The sequence below is a fragment of the Nomia melanderi genome, unplaced genomic scaffold (assembly GCF_051020985.1).
Source record: "Nomia melanderi isolate GNS246 unplaced genomic scaffold, iyNomMela1 scaffold0050, whole genome shotgun sequence".
In the NCBI taxonomy this organism is placed as follows: domain Eukaryota; kingdom Metazoa; phylum Arthropoda; class Insecta; order Hymenoptera; family Halictidae; genus Nomia; species Nomia melanderi.
In genome coordinates, this window is record NW_027475165.1 from 136,553 (window position 1) to 153,621 (window position 17,069).

Consider the following 17,069-nt stretch of genomic DNA (forward strand, 5'->3'; position numbering starts at 1 on the left):
CTGCCCAGATTCATGCGCCAGGGCCTCCTACAGACAATGCACTTTGATTTATTTCGCTACCTGTAATAGCACCCGAGATATCAACAGATATATATTGGATTTTTCTCTGACCCTGAGTGTCCGGCCCCATGAGACGGTGGTTTTCTCGGCCCCTGGTTGTCCGAGGTCGTTCCCGCTGGCCAGATTCATGCTCCAGGCCTCCTTCAGACAATGCACTTTGGTTTATTGCGCTATCTCTAATAGCATCCGAGATATCACCTGATATATATTGGATTTTTCCCTCACCCTGAGTGTCCGGCCCCATGAGACGGCGGTTTTCTCGGCCCCTGGTGCTCCGAGGTCGTTCCCGCTGGCCAGATTCATGCGCCAGGCCTCCTACAGACAATGCACTTTGGTTTATTGCGCTATCTCTAATAGCATCCGAGATATCACCTGATATATATTGGATTTTTCCCTCACCCTGAGTGTCCGGCCCCATGAGACGGCGGTTTTCTCGGCCCCTGGTGCTCCGAGGTCGTTCCCGCTCCACAGATTCATGCGCCAGGGCCTGCTGCAGATAATTCACTTTGGTTTATTGCGCTATCTCTAATAGCACCCGAGATATCACCAGATATATATTGGATTTTCCCCGGACCCTGAGTGTCCGGCCCCATGAGACGGTGGTTTTCTCGGCACCTGGTGGTCCGAGGTCGTTCCTGCTTCACAGATGCATGCGCCAGGGCCTCCTGCAGATAATTCACTATGGTTTATTGCGCTATCTCTAATAGCACCCGAGATATCACCAGATATATGTTGGATTTTCCCCTGACTCTAAGAGTCCGGCCCCATGAGACGGTGGTTGTCTCGGCCCCTGGTGGTGCGAGGTCGTTGTCGCTGCATAGATTCATGCGCCAGGGTCTCCTGCAGATAAATCACTTTGGTTTATTGCGCTATCTCTAATAGCACCCGAGATATCACCAGATATATGTTGGATTTTCCCCTGACTCTGAGAGTCCGACCCCATGAGACGGTGCTTGTCTCGGCCCCTGGTGGTCCGAGGTCGTTGTCGCTGCATAGATTCATGCGCCAGGGTCTCCTACAGACCTTGCACTTTGATTTATTGCTCTATCTCAAATAGCACCCGAGATATCAGCAGATATATATTGGATTTTCCCCTGACCCTGAGTGTCCGTTCCCATGAGACGGTGGTTTTCTCGGCCCCTGGTGGTCCGAGGTCGTTCCCACTGCCCAGATTCATGCGCCAGGGCCTCCTACAGACAATGCACTTAGATTTATTGCGCTATCTGTAATAGCACCCGAGATATCACCAGATATATATTGGAGTTTTCCATGACCCTGAGTATCCGGCCCCATGAGACTGTGGATTTCTCGGCCCCTGGTGGTCCGAGGTCGTTCCCGCTGGCCAGATTCATGCACCAGTCCTCCTACAGACAATGCACTTTGGTTTATTGCGCTATCTCTAATAGCACCCGAGATATCACCAGATATATATTGGATTTTCCCCAGACCCTGAGTGTCCGGCCCCATGAGACGGTGGTTTTCTCGGCACCTGGTGTTCCGAGGTCGTTCCCGCTTCACAGATGCATGCGCCAGGGCCTCCTGCAGATAATTCACTATGGTTTATTGCGCTATCTCTAATAGCACCCGAGATATCACCAGATATATATTGGATTTTCCCCTGACCCTGAGTGTCCGGCCCCATGAGACTGTGGTTTTCTCGGCCCCTGGTTGTCCGAGGTCGTTGCGGCTGCACAGATTCATGCGTCAGGGCCTCCTGCCGATAATTCACTTTGGTTTATTGCGCTATCTATAATAGCACCCGAGATATCACCAGATATATATTGGATTTTCCCCGGACCCTGAGTGTGCGGCCCCATGAGACGGTGGTTTTCTCGGCCCCTGGTGGTCCGAGGTCGTTCCCGCTGCACAGATTCATGCGCCAGGGCCTCCTGCCGATAATTCACGTTGGTTTATTGCGCTATCTCTAATAGCACCCAAGATATCACCAGATATATATTGGATTTTCCCCGGACCCTGAGTGTCCGGCGCCATGAGACGGTGGTTGTCTCGGCCCCTGGTGGTCCGAGGTCTTTCCCGCTGCACAGATTCATGCGCCAGGGCCGCCTACAGACAATGCACTTTGATTTATTGCGCCATCTGTAATAGCACCCGAGATATCACCAGATATATATTGGATTTTTCCCTGACCCTGAGTGTCCGGCCACATGAGACTCTGGTTTTCTCGGCCCCTGGTGGTAACAGGTCGTTCCCGCTGGCCAGATTCATGCGCCAGGCCTCCTACAGACAATGCACTTTGGTTTATTGCGCTATCTCTAATAGCACCTGAGATATCACCAGATATATATTGGATTTTCCCCTGACCCTTAGTGTCCGGCCCCATGAGACTGTGGTTTTCTCGGCCCCTGGTGGTCCGAGGTCGTTCCCGCTGCACAGATTCATGCGCCAGGTCCTTCTACAGACAATGCACTCTGATTTATTGCGCTATCTCTAATACCACCCGAGATATCACCAGATATATATATTGGATTTTTCCCTGACCCTGAGTGTCCGGCCCCATCAGACGGTGGTTTTCTCGGCCCCTGGTGGTCCGAGGTCGTTCCCGCTTCACAGATGCATGCGCCAGGGCCGCCTACAGACAAGGCACTTTGATTTATTGCGCTATCTCTAATAGCACCCGAGATATCAACAGATATATATTGGATTTTCCCCGGACCCTGAGTGTGCGGCCCCATGAGACGGTGGTTTTCTCGGCCCCTGGAGGTCCGAGGTCGTTCCCGCTGCACAGATTCATGCGCCAGGGCCTCCTGCAGATAATTCACTTTGGTTTATTGCGCTATCTCTAATAGCACCCGAGATATCACCAGTTATATATTGGATTTTTCCCTAACCCTGAGTGGCCGGCCCCATGAGACGGGTTTTCTCGGCCCCTGGTGGACCGAGGTCGTTCCCCCTGTCCAGATTCATGCGCCAGGGCCTGCTACAGACAATGCACTTTGATTTACTGCGCTATCTCGAATAGCACCCGAGATATCACCAGATACATATTGGATTTTCCCCCGACCATGAGTCTCCGGCCCCATGTGACCGTGGTTTTCTCGGCCCCTGGTGCTCCGAGGTCGTTCCCGCTGGCCAGATTCATGCAGCAGGCCTCCTACAGACAATGCACTTTGGTTTATTGCGCTATCTCTAATACCACCCGAGATATCACCAGATATATATTGGATTTTTCCCTGACCCTGAGTTTCCGGCCCCATGAGACGGTGGTTTTCTCGGCCCCTGGAGGTCCGAGGTCGTTCCCGCTGCACAGATTCATGCGCCAGGGCCTCCTGCAGATAATTCACTTTGGTTTATTGCGCTATCTCTAATAGCACCCGAGATATCAACAGATATATATTGGATTTTTCCCAGACCCTGAGTGTCCGACCCCATGAGACGCTGGTTTTCTCGGCCCCTGGAGGTCCGAGGTCGTTCCCGCTGCACAGATTCATGCGCCAGGGCCTGCTACAGACAATGCACTTTGATTTACTGCGCTATCTCTAATAGCACCCGAGATATCACCAGATACATATTGGATTTTTCCCTGACCCTGAGTGTCCGGCCCCATGAGACGGTGGTTTTCTCGGCCCCTGGTGGTCCGAGGTCGTTCCCGCTTCACAGATGCATGCGCCAGGGCCGCCTACAGACAAGGCACTTTGATTTATTGCGCTATCTGTAATAGCACCCGAGATATCAACAGATATATATTGGATTTTTCCCAGACCCTGAGTGTCCGACCCCATGAGACGGTGGTTTTCTCGGCCCCTGGAGGTCCGAGGTCGTTCCCGCTGCACAGATTCATGCGCCAGGGCCTCCTGCAGATAATTCACTTTGGTTTATTGCGCTATCTCTAATAGCACCCGAGATATCACCAGTTATATATTGGATTTTTCCCTAACCCTGAGTGTCCGGCCCCATGAGACGGGTTTTCTCGGCCCCTGGTGGTAAGAGGTCGTTCCCGCTGGCCAGATTCATGCGCCAGGCCTCCTACAGACCATGCACTTTGATTTATTGCGCTATCTCTAGTAGCACCCGAGATATCACCAGATATATATTGGATTTTCCCCTGACCCTGAGTGTCCGGCCCCATGAGACTGTGGTTTTCTCGGCCCCTGGTTGTCCGAGGTCGTTGCGGCTGCACAGATTCATGCGTCAGGGCCTCCTGCCGATAATTCACTTTGGTTTATTGCGCTATCTATAATAGCACCCGAGATATCACCAGATATATATTGGATTTTCCCCGGACCCTGAGTGTGCGGCCCCATGAGACGGTGGTTTTCTCGGCCCCTGGTGGTCCGAGGTCGTTCCCGCTGCACAGATTCATGCGCCAGGGCCTCCTGCCGATAATTCACGTTGGTTTATTGCGCTATCTCTAATAGCACCCGAGATATCACCAGATATATATTGGATTTTCCTCTGACCCTGAGTGTCCGGCCTCATGAGACGGTGGTTTTCTCTGCCCCTGGTGGTCCGAGGTCGTTCCCACTACTCAGATTCATGCGACAGGGCCTCCTACAGACAATGCACTTTGATTTATTGCGCTATCTGTAATAGCACCCGAGATATCACCAGATATATATTGGATTTTTCCCTGACCCTGAGTATCCGGCCCCATGAGACGGTGGTTTTCTCGGCCCCTGGTGGTCCGAGGTCTTTCCCGCTGCACAGATTCATGCGCCAGGCCCGCCTTAAGACAATGCACTTTGATTTATTGCGCTATCTGTAATAGCACACGAGATATCACCAGATATATATTGGATTTCTCCATGACCCTGAGTGTCCGGCCCCATCAGACGGTGGTTTTCTCGTCCCCTGGTGGTCCGAGGTCGCTACCACTGGCCAGATTCATGCGCCAGGCCTCCTACAGACAATGCACTTTGGTTTATTGCGCTATCTCTAATAGCACCCGAGATATCACCAGATATTTATTGGATTTTCCTCTGACCCTGAGCGTCCGGCCCCATCAGACGGTGGTGTTCTCGGCCCCTGGTGGTCCGAGGTCGTTCCCGCTGCACAGATTCATGCACCAGGGCCTCCTGCAGATAATTCACTTTGGTTTATTGCGCTATCTGTAATAGCACCCGAGATATCACCAGATATATATTGGATTTTACCCTGACCCTGAGTGTCCGGCCCCATGTGTCGGTGATTTTCTGGGACCCTGGTGGTCCGAGGCAGATCCCGCTGCACAGGTTCATTCGCCAGGGCCTCCTGCAGACAATGCACTTTGGTTTATTGCGCTATCTCTAATAGCACCCGAGATACCACCAAATATATATTGGATTTTTCCCTGACCCTGACAGTCCGGCCCCATGTGTCGGTGATTTTCTCGGTCCCTGGTGGACCGAGGTAGATCCCGCTGCACAGATTCATGCGCCAGGGCTTCCTGCAGACAATGCAGTATAATTTATTGCGCTACCTCTAATAGCACCCGAGATATCATCAGATACATCCTGGGTTTTTACATGACCTTAGGTGTCCGGCCCCATGTGTCGGTGGTTTTCTCGGCCCCTGGTGGTCCGAGGTCTTTCCCGCTGCACAGATTCATGCGCCAGGACCTCCTGCAGATAATTCACTTTGGTTTATTGCGCTATCTATAATAGCACCCGAGATATCATCAGATACATCCTGGGTTTTTACATGACCTTGGGTGTCCGGCGCCATGTTTCGGTGGTTTTCTCGGCCCCTGGTGGTCCGGGATCGTTCCCGCTGCCCAGATTCATGCGCCAGGGCATCGTACGGACAATGCACTTTGATTTATTGCGCTATGTCTAATAGCTGCCGAGATATCACCAGATATATATTGGATTTTTCCCTGAGCCTGACAGTCCGGCCCCATGAGACGGTGATTTTCTCGGCCCCTGGTGGTCCGAGGTCGTTCCCGCTGCCCAGATTCATGCGCCAGGGCCTCCTGCAGATAATTCACTTTGGTTTATTGCGCTATCTCTAATAGCACCCGAGATATCACCAGATATATATTGGATTTTTCCCTGAACCTGAGTGTCCGGCCCCATGAGACGGTGGTTTTCTCGGCCCCTGGTGGTCCGAGGTCGTTCCCGCTGCAAAGATTCATGCGCCAGGGCCTCCTTCAGACAATACACTTTGATTTACTGCGCTATCTGTAATAGCACTCGGGATATCACCAGATATACATTGGATTTTTCCCTGGCCCTGAGTTTCCGGTGTCATGTGTCGGTGGTTTTCTCGGCCCCTGGTGGACCGAGGTCGTTCCCGCTGCACAGATTCATGCGCCAGGGCCTCCCGCAGACAAAGCACTTTGGTTTATTGCGCTACCTCTAATAGCACCCGAGTTATTTCCAGATATATATTGGACTTTCCCCTGACCCTGAGTGTCCGGCCCCATGAGACGGTAGTTTTCTCGGCCCCTGGTGGTCCGAGGTCGTTCCCGCTGCCCAGATTCATGCGCCAGGGCCTCCTGCAGATAATTCATTTCGGTTTATTGCTCTATCTCTAATAGCACCCGAGATAGCACCAGATATATATTTGATTTTCCCCGACCCTGAGTGTCCGGCCCCATGAGACGGTGGTTTTCTCGGTCCCTGGTTGTCCGAGGTCGTTCCCGCTGCACAGATTCATGCGCCAGGGCCTCCTGCAGATACTGCATTCCGGTTTATTGCTCTATCTCTAATAGCACCCGAGATAGCACCAGATATATATTTGATTTTCCCCGACCCTGAGTGTCCGGCCCCATGAGACGGTGGTTTTCTCGGTCCCTGGTGGTCCGAGGTCGTTCCCGCTGCCCAGATTCATGCGCCAGGGCCTCCTACAGACAATGCACTTTGGTTTATTGCGCTATCTCTAATAGCACCCGAGATATCACCAGATATTTATTGGATTTTCCTCTGACCCTGAGTGTCCGGCCTCATGAGACGGTGGTTTTCTCTGCCCCTGGTGGTCCGAGGTCGTTCCCACTACTCAGATTCATGCGACAGGGCCTCCTACAGACAATGCACTTTGATTTATTGCGCTATCTGTAATAGCACCCGAGATATCACCAGATATATATTGGATTTTTCCCTGACCCTGAGTATCCGGCCCCATGAGACGGTGGTTTTCTCGGCCCCTGGTGGTCCGAGGTCTTTCCCGCTGCACAGATTCATGCGCCAGGGCCGCCTTAAGACAATGCACTTTGATTTATTGCGCTATCTGTAATAGCACACGAGATATCACCAGATATATATTGGATTTCTCCATGACCCTGAGTGTCCGGCCCCATCAGACGGTGGTTTTCTCGTCCCCTGGTGGTCCGAGGTCGCTACCACTGGCCAGATTCATGCGCCAGGCCTCCTACAGACAATGCACTTTGGTTTATTGCGCTATCTCTAATAGCACCCGAGATATCACCAGATATTTATTGGATTTTCCTCTGACCCTGAGTGTCCGGCCCCATGAGACGGTGGTTTTCTCTGCCCCTGGTGGTCCGAGGTCGTTCCCACTGCTAAGATTCATGCGACAGGGCCTCCTACAGACAATGCAATTTGGTTTATTGCGCTATCTCTAATAGCACCCGAGATATCACCAGATATATATTGGATTTTTCCCTGACCCTGAGCGTCCGGCCCCATCAGACGGTGGTGTTCTCGGCCCCTGGTGGTCCGAGGTCGTTCCCGCTGCACAGATTCATGCACCAGGGCCTCCTGCAGATAATTCACTTTGGTTTATTGCGCTATCTGTAATAGCACCCGAGATATCACCAGATATATATTGGATTTTTCCCTGACCCTGAGTGTCCGGCCCCATGTGTCGGTGATTTTCTGGGACCCTGGTGGTCCGAGGCAGATCCCGCTGCACAGGTTCATTCGCCAGGGCCTCCTGCAGACAATGCACTTTGGTTTATTGCGCTATCTCTAATAGCACCCGAGATACCACCAAATATATATTGGATTTTTCCCTGACCCTGACAGTCCGGCCCCATGTGTCGGTGATTTTCTCGGTCCCTGGTGGACCGAGGTAGATCCCGCTGCACAGATTCATGCGCCAGGGCTTCCTGCAGACAATGCAGTATAATTAATTGCGCTACCTCTAATAGCACCCGAGATATCATCAGATACATCCTGGGTTTTTACATGACCTTAGGTGTCCGGCCCCATGTGTCGGTGGTTTTCTCGGCCCCTGGTGGTCCGAGGTCTTTCCCGCTGCACAGATTCATGCGCGAGGACCTCCTGCAGATAATTCACTTTGGTTTATTGCGCTATCTATAATAGCACCCGAGATATCATCAGATACATCCTGGGTTTTTACATGACCTTGGGTGTCCGGCGCCATGTTTCGGTGGTTTTCTCGGCCCCTGGTGGTCCGGGATCGTTCCCGCTGCCCAGATTCATGCGCCAGGGCATCGAACGGACAATGCACTTTGATTTATTGCGCTATGTCTAATAGCTGCCGAGATATCACCAGATATATATTGGATTTTTCCCTGAGCCTGACAGTCCGGCCCCATGAGACGGTGATTTTCTCGGCCCCTGGTGGTCCGAGGTCGTTCCCGCTGCCCAGATTCATGCGCCAGGGCATCCTGCAGATAATTCACTTTGGTTTATTGCGCTATCTCTAATAGCACCCGAGATATCACCAGATATATATTGGATTTTTCCCTGAACCTGAGTGTCCGGCCCCATGAGACGGTGGTTTTCTCGGCCCCTGGTGGTCCGAGGTCGTTCCCGCTGCAAAGATTCATGCGCCAGGGCCTCCTTCAGACAATACACTTTGATTTACTGCGCTATCTGTAATAGCACTCGGGATATCACCAGATATACATTGGATTTTTCCCTGGCCCTGAGTTTCCGGTGTCATGTGTCGGTGGTTTTCTCGGTCCCTGGTGGTCCGAGGTCTTTCTCGCTGCACAGATTCATGCGCCAGGGCCGCCTACAGACAATGCACTTTTATTTATTGCGCCATCTGTAATAGCACCCGAGATATCACCAGATATATGCTGGATTTTTACATGACCTTGGGTGACGGATACCGTAAATCTGTAATTTTCTCGGCCCCTGGTGGTCCGAGGTCCTTCCTGCTGCACAGATTCATGCGCAAGGGCCTCCTACGGACAATGCACTTTGGTTTATTGCGTTATCTCTAATAGCACCCGTGATATCACCAGATATATATTGGATTTTCCCCTGACCCTGAGTGTCCGGCCCCATGAGACGGTGGTTTTCTCGGCCCCTGGTGGTTCGAGGTCGTTTCCGCTGCACAGATTCATGCGCCAGAGCCTCCTGCAGACAATGCACTTTGATTTATTGCGGTATCTCTAATAACACCGGAGATATCACCAGATATATATTGGATTTTACCCTGACCCTTAGTATCCGGCCCCATGAGTCGGTGGTTTTCTCGGCCCCTGGTGGTCCGAGGTCGTTCCAGCTGATCAGATTAATGCGCTAGGGCCTCCTGCAGACAATGCACTTTGATTTATTGCGCTATCTGTAATAGCACCCGAGATATCGCCAGATATATATTGGATTTCCCCTGACCCTGAGTGTCCGGCCCCATGTGACGGTGGTTTTCTCGGCCCCTGGTGGTCCGAGGTCGTGCCCGCTGCACAGATGCATGCGCCAGGGCCTCCTACAGATAATTCACTTTGGTTTATTGCGCTATCTCTAATAGCACCCGAGATATCGCCAGATATATTTTGGATTTCCCCTGACCCTGAGTGTCCGGCCCCATGAGACGGTGGTTTTCTCGGCCTCTGGTGGTCCCATGTCGTTCCTGCTGCACAGATTCATGCGCGAGGGCCTCCTACGGACAAACCACTTTGATTTATTGCGCTATCTCTAATAGCACCCGAGATATCACTGGATATATATATTGGATTTTCCCCTGACCCTGAGTGTCCGGCCCCATGAGACGGTGGTTTTCACGGCCCCTGGTGGTCCGAGGTCGTTCCCGCTTCACAGATGCATGCGCCAGGGCCTCCTGCAGATAATTCACTTTGGTTTAATGCGCTATCTCTAATAGCACCGGAGATATCACCAGATATATATTGGATTTTACCCTGACCCTTAGGATCCGGCCCCATGAGACGGTGGTTTTCTCGGCCCCTCGTGGTCCGAGGTCGTTCCCGCTGCCCAGATACATGCGCCATGGCCTGCTCCAGACAATGCACTTTGATTTATTGCGCTATCTCTAATAGCACCCAAGATATCAGCAGATATATATTGGGTTTTTCAGTGACCCTGAGTGTCCGGCCCCATGAGACAGTAGTTTTCTCGGCCCCTGGTGGTCCGAGGTCGTTCCCGCTGCCCAGATTCATGCGCCAGGGCATCGTACTGACAATGCACTTTGATTCATTGCGCTATCTCTAATAGCAGCCGAGATATCACCAGATATATATTGGATTTTTCCCTGACCCTGAGTGTCCGGCCCCATGTGACGGTGGTTTTTTCGGCCCCTGGTTGTCCGAGGTCGTTCCCGCCGCACAGATTCATGCGCCAGGGCCTCCTGCAAACAATGCACTTTGATTTATCGCGCTATCTGTAATAGAACCCGAGATATCACCATATATATGCTGGATTTTTACATGACATTGGGTGACGGATACCGAAAATCTGTAATTTTCTCGGCCCCTGGTGGTCCGAGGTCGTCCCTGCTGCACAGATTCATGCGCAAGGGCCTCTTACGGACAATGCACTATGATTTATTGCACTATCTCTAATAGCAGCCGAGATATCACTGGATATATATTGGATTTTTCCCTGACCCTGAGTGTCCGGCCCCATGGGACGGTGGTTTTCCCGGCCCCTGGTGGTCCGAGGTCGTTCCCGCTTCACAGATGCATGCGCCAGGGCCTCCTGCAGATAATTCACTTTGGTTTATTGCGCCATCTCTAATAGCACACGAGATATCACCAGATATATATTGGATTTTTCCCTGACCCTGAGTGTCCGGCCCCATGAGACGGTGGTTTTCTCGGCCCCTGGTGGTCCGAGGTCATTCCCGCTGCACAGATTCTTGCGCCAGGGCCTCCTGCAAACAATGCACTTTGATTTATCGCATTATCTGTAATAGAACCCGAGATATCACCAGATATATGCTGGATTTTTACATGACATTGGGTGACGGATACCGAAAATCTGTAATTTTCTCGGCCCCTGGTGGTCCGAGGTCGTCCCTGCTGCACAGATTCATGCGCAAGGGCCTCTTACGGACAATGCACTATGATTTATTGCGCTATCTCTAATAGCAGCCGAGATATCACTGGATATATATTGGATTTTTCCCTGACCCTGAGTGTCCGGCCCCATGAGACGGTGGTTTTCTCGGCCCCTGGTGGTCCGAGGTCGTTCCCGCTGCACAGATTAATGCGCAAGGGCCTCCTGCAGACAATGTACTTTGAGTTATTGCGCTATCTCTAATAGCACCCGAGATATCATCAGATATATATGGGATTTTACCCTGACCCTTAGTTTCCGGCCCCATGAGTCGGTGGTTTTCTCGGCCCCTGGTGGTCCGAGGTCGTTTCCGCTGCACAGGTTCATGCGACAGGGCCTCCTGCAGACAATGCACTTTGATTTATCGCGCTATCTGTAATAGCACCCGAGATATCACCAGATATATATTGGATTTTTCCCTGACCCTGAGTTTCCGGCCCCATGTGTCGGTGATTTTCTGGGTCCCTGGTGTACCGAGGCAGATCCCGCTGCACAGGTTCATTCGCCAGGGCCTCCTGCAGACAATGCACTTTGGTTTATTGCGCTATCTCTAATAGCACCCGAGATACCACCAAATATATATTGGATTTTTCCCTGACCCTGACAGTCCGGCCCCATGTGTCGGTGATTTTCTCGGTCCCTGGTGGACCGAGGTAGATCCCGCTGCACAGATTCATGCGCCAGGGCTTCCTGCAGACAATGCAGTATAATTTATTGCGCTACCTCTAATAGCACCCGAGATATCATCAGATACATCCTGGGTTTTTACATGACCTTGGGTGACGGATACCGTAAATCTGTAATTTTCTCGGCCCCTGGTGGGCCGAGGTCCTTCCTGCTGCACAGATTTATGCGCAAGGGCCTCCTACGGACAATGCACTTTGATTTATTGCGTTATGTCTAATAGCTGCCGAGATATCACCAGATATATATTGGATTTTTCCCTGAGCCTGGCAGTCCGGCCCCATGAGACGGTGATTTACTCGGCCCCTGGTGGTCCGAGGTCGTTCCCGCTGCCCAGATTCATGCGCCAGGGCCTCCTGCAGATAATTCACTTTGGTTTATTGCGCTATCTCTAATAGCACCCGAGATATCACCAGATATATATAGGATTTTTCCCTGTCCCTGAGCGTCCGGCCCCATGAGACTGTGGTTTTCTCGGCCCCTGGTGGTCCGAGGTCGTCCCTGCTGCACAGATTCATGCGCCAGGGCCTCCTACAGACAATGCACTTTGATCTATTGCGCTATCTGTAATAGCACCCGAGATATCACCAGATATATATTGGATTTTTCCCTGAACCTGAGTGTCCGGCCCCATGAGACGGTGGTTTTCTCGGCCCCTGGTGGTCCGAGGTCGTTCCCGCTGCAAAGATTCATGCGCCAGGGCCTCCTTCAGACAATACACTTTGATTTACTGCGCTATCTGTAATAGCACTCGGGATATCACCAGATATACATTGGATTTTCCCCTGACCCTGAGTGTCCGGCCCCATGAGACGGTAGTTTTCTCGGCCCCTGGTGGTCCGAGGTCGTTCCCCCTGCACAGATGCATGCGCCAGGGCCTCCTGCAGACAATGGACTTTGATTTATTGCGCTATCTGTAATAGCACCCGAGATATCGCCAGATATATATTGGATTTCCCCTGACCCTGAGTGTCCGGCCCCATGTGACGGTGGTTTTCTCGGCCCCTGATGGTCCGAGGTCGTTCCCGCTCCACAGATTCATGCGCCAGGGCCTCCTACAGATAATTCACCGTGGTTTATTGCGCTATCTTTAATAGCACCCGAGATATCACCAGATATATATTGGATTTTTCCCTGACCCTGAGTGTCCGGCCCCATGAGACGGTGATTTCTCGGCCCCTGGTGGTCCGAGGTCGTTCCCGCTGCACAGATTCATGCGCCAGGACCTCCTGCAGATAATTCACTTTGGTTTATTGCGCTATCTCTAATAGCACCCGAGATGTCAGCAGATATATATTGGATTTTCCCCTGACCCTGAGTGTCCGGCCCCATGAGACGGTGGTTTTCTCGGCCCCTGGTGGTCCGAGGTCGTTCCCGCTGCACAGATTCATGCGCCAGGGCCCGCTGCAGATAATTCACTTTGGTTTAGTGCGCTATCTGTAAGAGCACCCGAGATATCACCAGATATATATTGAATTTTTCAACCGCCCCTGAGTGTCCGGCCCCATGAGACGGTGGTTTTCTCGGCCCCTGGTGGTCCGAGGTCGTTCCCGCTGCACAGTTTCATGCGCCTGGGCCTCCTGCAGATAATTCACTTTGGTTTATTGCGCTATCACTAATAGCACCCGAGATATCTGCAGATATATATTGGATTTTCCCCTGACCCTGAGTGTCCGGCCCCATGAGACGGTGGTTTTCTCGGCCCCTGGTGGTCCGAGGTCGTTCCCGCTGCACAGATTCATGCGCCAGGGCCTCCTGAAGATAATTCACTTTGGTTTATTGCGCTATCTCTAATAGCACCCGAGATATCACCAGATATATATTCGATTTTCCCCTGACCCTGAGCGTCCGGCCCCATGAGACGGTGGTTTTCTCGACCCCTGGAGGTCCGATGTCGTTCCCGCTTCACAGATGCATGCGCCAGGGCCTCCTGCAGATAATTCACTTTGGTTTATTGCGCTATCTCTAATAGCACCCGAGATATCACCAGATATATATTGGATTTTCCCCTGACCCTGAGTGTCCGGCCCAATCAGACGGTGGTTTTCTCGGCCCCTGGTGTCCCGATGTCGTTCCTGCTGCACAGATTCATGCGCAAGGGCCTCCTACGGACAATCCACTTTGATTTATTGCGCTATCTCTAATAGCACCCGAGATATCACCAGATATATATTCGATTTTTCCCTGACCCTGAGTGTCCGGCCCCATGTGACGGTGGTTTTCTCGGCCCCTGGTGGTCCGACGTCGTTCCCGATGCACTGATTCATGCGCCAGGGCCTCCTACAGATAATTCACCCTGGTTTATTGCGCTATCTCTAATAGCACCCGAGATATCACCAGATATATATTGGATTTTCCCCTGACCCTGAGTGTCCGGCCCCATGAGACGGTGGTTTTCTCGGCCCCTGGTGGTCCGAGGTCGTTCCCGCTGCACAGATTAATGCGCAAGGGCCTCCTGCAGACAATGTACTTTGAGTTATTGCCCTATCTGTAATAGCACCCGAGATATCGCCAGATATATATTGGATTTCCCCTGACCCTGAGCGTCCGGCTCCATGTGACGGTGGTTTTCTCGGCCCCTGATGGACCGAGGTCGTTCCCGCTCCACAGATTCATGCGCCAGGGCCTCCTACAGATAATTCACCCTGGTTTATTGCGCTATCATTAATAGCACCCGAGATATCACCAGATATATATTGGATTTTTCCCTGACCCTGAGTGTCCGGCCCTATGAGACGGTGGTTTTCTCGGCCCCTGGTTGTCCGAGGTCGTTCCCGCTGCACAGATTCATGCGCCAGGGCCTCCTGCAGACAATTCACTTTGGTTTATTGCGCTATCTCTAATAGCACCCGAGATACCACCAAATATATATTGGATTTTTCCCTGACCCTGACAGTCCGGCCCCATGTGTCGGTGATTTTCTCGGTCCCTGGTGGACCGAGGTAGATCCCGCTGCACTGATTCATGCGCCAGGGCTTCCTGCAGACAATGCAGTATAATTTATTGCGCTACCTCTAATAGCACCCGAGATATCATCAGATACATCCTGGGTTTTTACATGACCTTGGGTGTCCGGCCCCATGTGTCGGTGGTTTTCTCGGCCCCTGGTGGTCCGAGGTCCTTCCAGCTGCATAAGATTCATGCGCAAGGGCCTCCTACGGACAATGCACTTTGGTTTATTGCGTTATCTCTAATAACACCCGAGATATCACCAGATATATATTGGATTTTCCCCTGATCCTGAGTGTCCGGCCCTATGAGACGGTGGTTTTCTCGGTCCCTGGTGGTCCGAGGTCGTTCCCGCTGCACAGATTCATGTACCAGGGCCTCCTGCAGATAATTCACTTTGGTTTATTGCGCTATCTCTAATAGCACCCGAGATATCACCAGATATATATTGGATTTTCCCCTGACCCTGAGTGTCCGGCCCCATGGGACGGTGGTTTTCTCGACCCCTGGTGGTCCGAGGTCGGTCCCGCGGAACACATTCATGCGCAAGGGCCTCCTGCAGATAATTCACTTTGATGTATTGCGCTATCTCTAATAGCACCCGAGATATCACCAGATATATATTGGATCTCTCCCTGACCCTGACAGTACGGCCCCATGTGTCGGTGGTTTTCTCGGCCCCTGGTGGTCCGAGGTCGTTTCCGCTGCCCAGATTCATGCGCCAGAGCCTCCTACTGACAATGCACTTTGATTTATTGCGCTATCTGTAATAGCACCCGAGATATCACCAGATATATATTGGATTTTTCCCTGACCCTGAGTGTCCGGCCCCATGAGACCGTGGTTTTCTCGGCCCCTGGGGGTCGGAGGTCGTTCCCGCTGCACAGATGCATGCGCCAGGTCCTCCTGCAGGTAATTCACTTTGGTTTATTGCGCTATCTGTAATAGCACCCGAGGTATCACCAGATATATGCTGGATTTTTACATGACCTTGGGTGACGGATACCGTAAATCTGTAATTTTCTCGGCCCCTGGTGGGCCGAGGTCCTTCCTGCTGCACAGATTTATGCGCAAGGGCCTCCTACGGACAATGCACTTTGGTTTATTGCGTTATCTCTAATAGCACCCGAGATATCACCAGATATATATTGGATTTTCCCCTGACCCTGAGTGTCCGGCCCCATGAGACGGTCGTTTTCTCGGCCACTGGTGGTCCGAGGTCGTTCCCGCTGCCCAGATTCATGCGGCAGAGCCTCCTACTGACAATGCACTTTGATTTATTGCGCTATCTGTAATTGCACCCGAGATATCACCAGATATATATTGGATTTTTCCCTGACCCTGAGTGTCCGGCCCCATGAGACCGTGGTTTTCTCGGCCCCTGGTGGTCGGAGGTCGTTCCCGCTGCACAGATGCATGCGCCAGGGCCTCCTGCAGATAATTCACTTTGGTTTAATGCGCTATCTCTAATAGCACCCGAGATATCACCAGATATATATTGGATTTTTCCCTGACCCTGTGTATCCGGCCCCATGAGACGGTGGTTTTCTCGGTCCCTGGTGGTCCGAGGTCTTTCTCGCTGCACAGATTCATGCGCCAGGGCCGCCTGCAGACAATGCACTTTTATTTATTGCGCCATCTGTAATAGCACCCGAGATATCACCAGATATATTTTGAATTTTACCCTAACCCTGAGTGTCCGGCCCCATGAGACGGTGGTTTTCTCGGCCCCTGGTGGTCCGAGGTCGTTCCCGCTGCCCAGATACATGCGCCATGGATTGCTCCAGACAATGCACTTTGATTTATAGCGCTATCTCTAATAGCACCCGAGATATCAGCAGATATATATTGGATTTTTCCCTGACCCTGTGTATCCGGCCCCATGAGACAGTAGTTTTCTCGGCCCCTGGTGGTCCGAGGTCGTTCCCGCTGCACAGATTCATGCGCCAGGGCCTCCTGCAAACAATGCACTTTGAGTTATTGCGCTATCTCTAATAGCACCCGAGATATCACCAGATATATATAGGATTTTTCCCTGTCCCTGAGCGTCCGGCCCCATGAGACTGTGGTTTTCTCGGCCCCTGGTGGTCCGAGGTCGTCCCTGCTGCACAGATTCATGCGCCAGGGCCTCCTACAGACAATGCACTTTGATCTATTGCGCTATCTGTAATAGCACCCGAGATATCACCAGATATATATTGGATTTTTCCC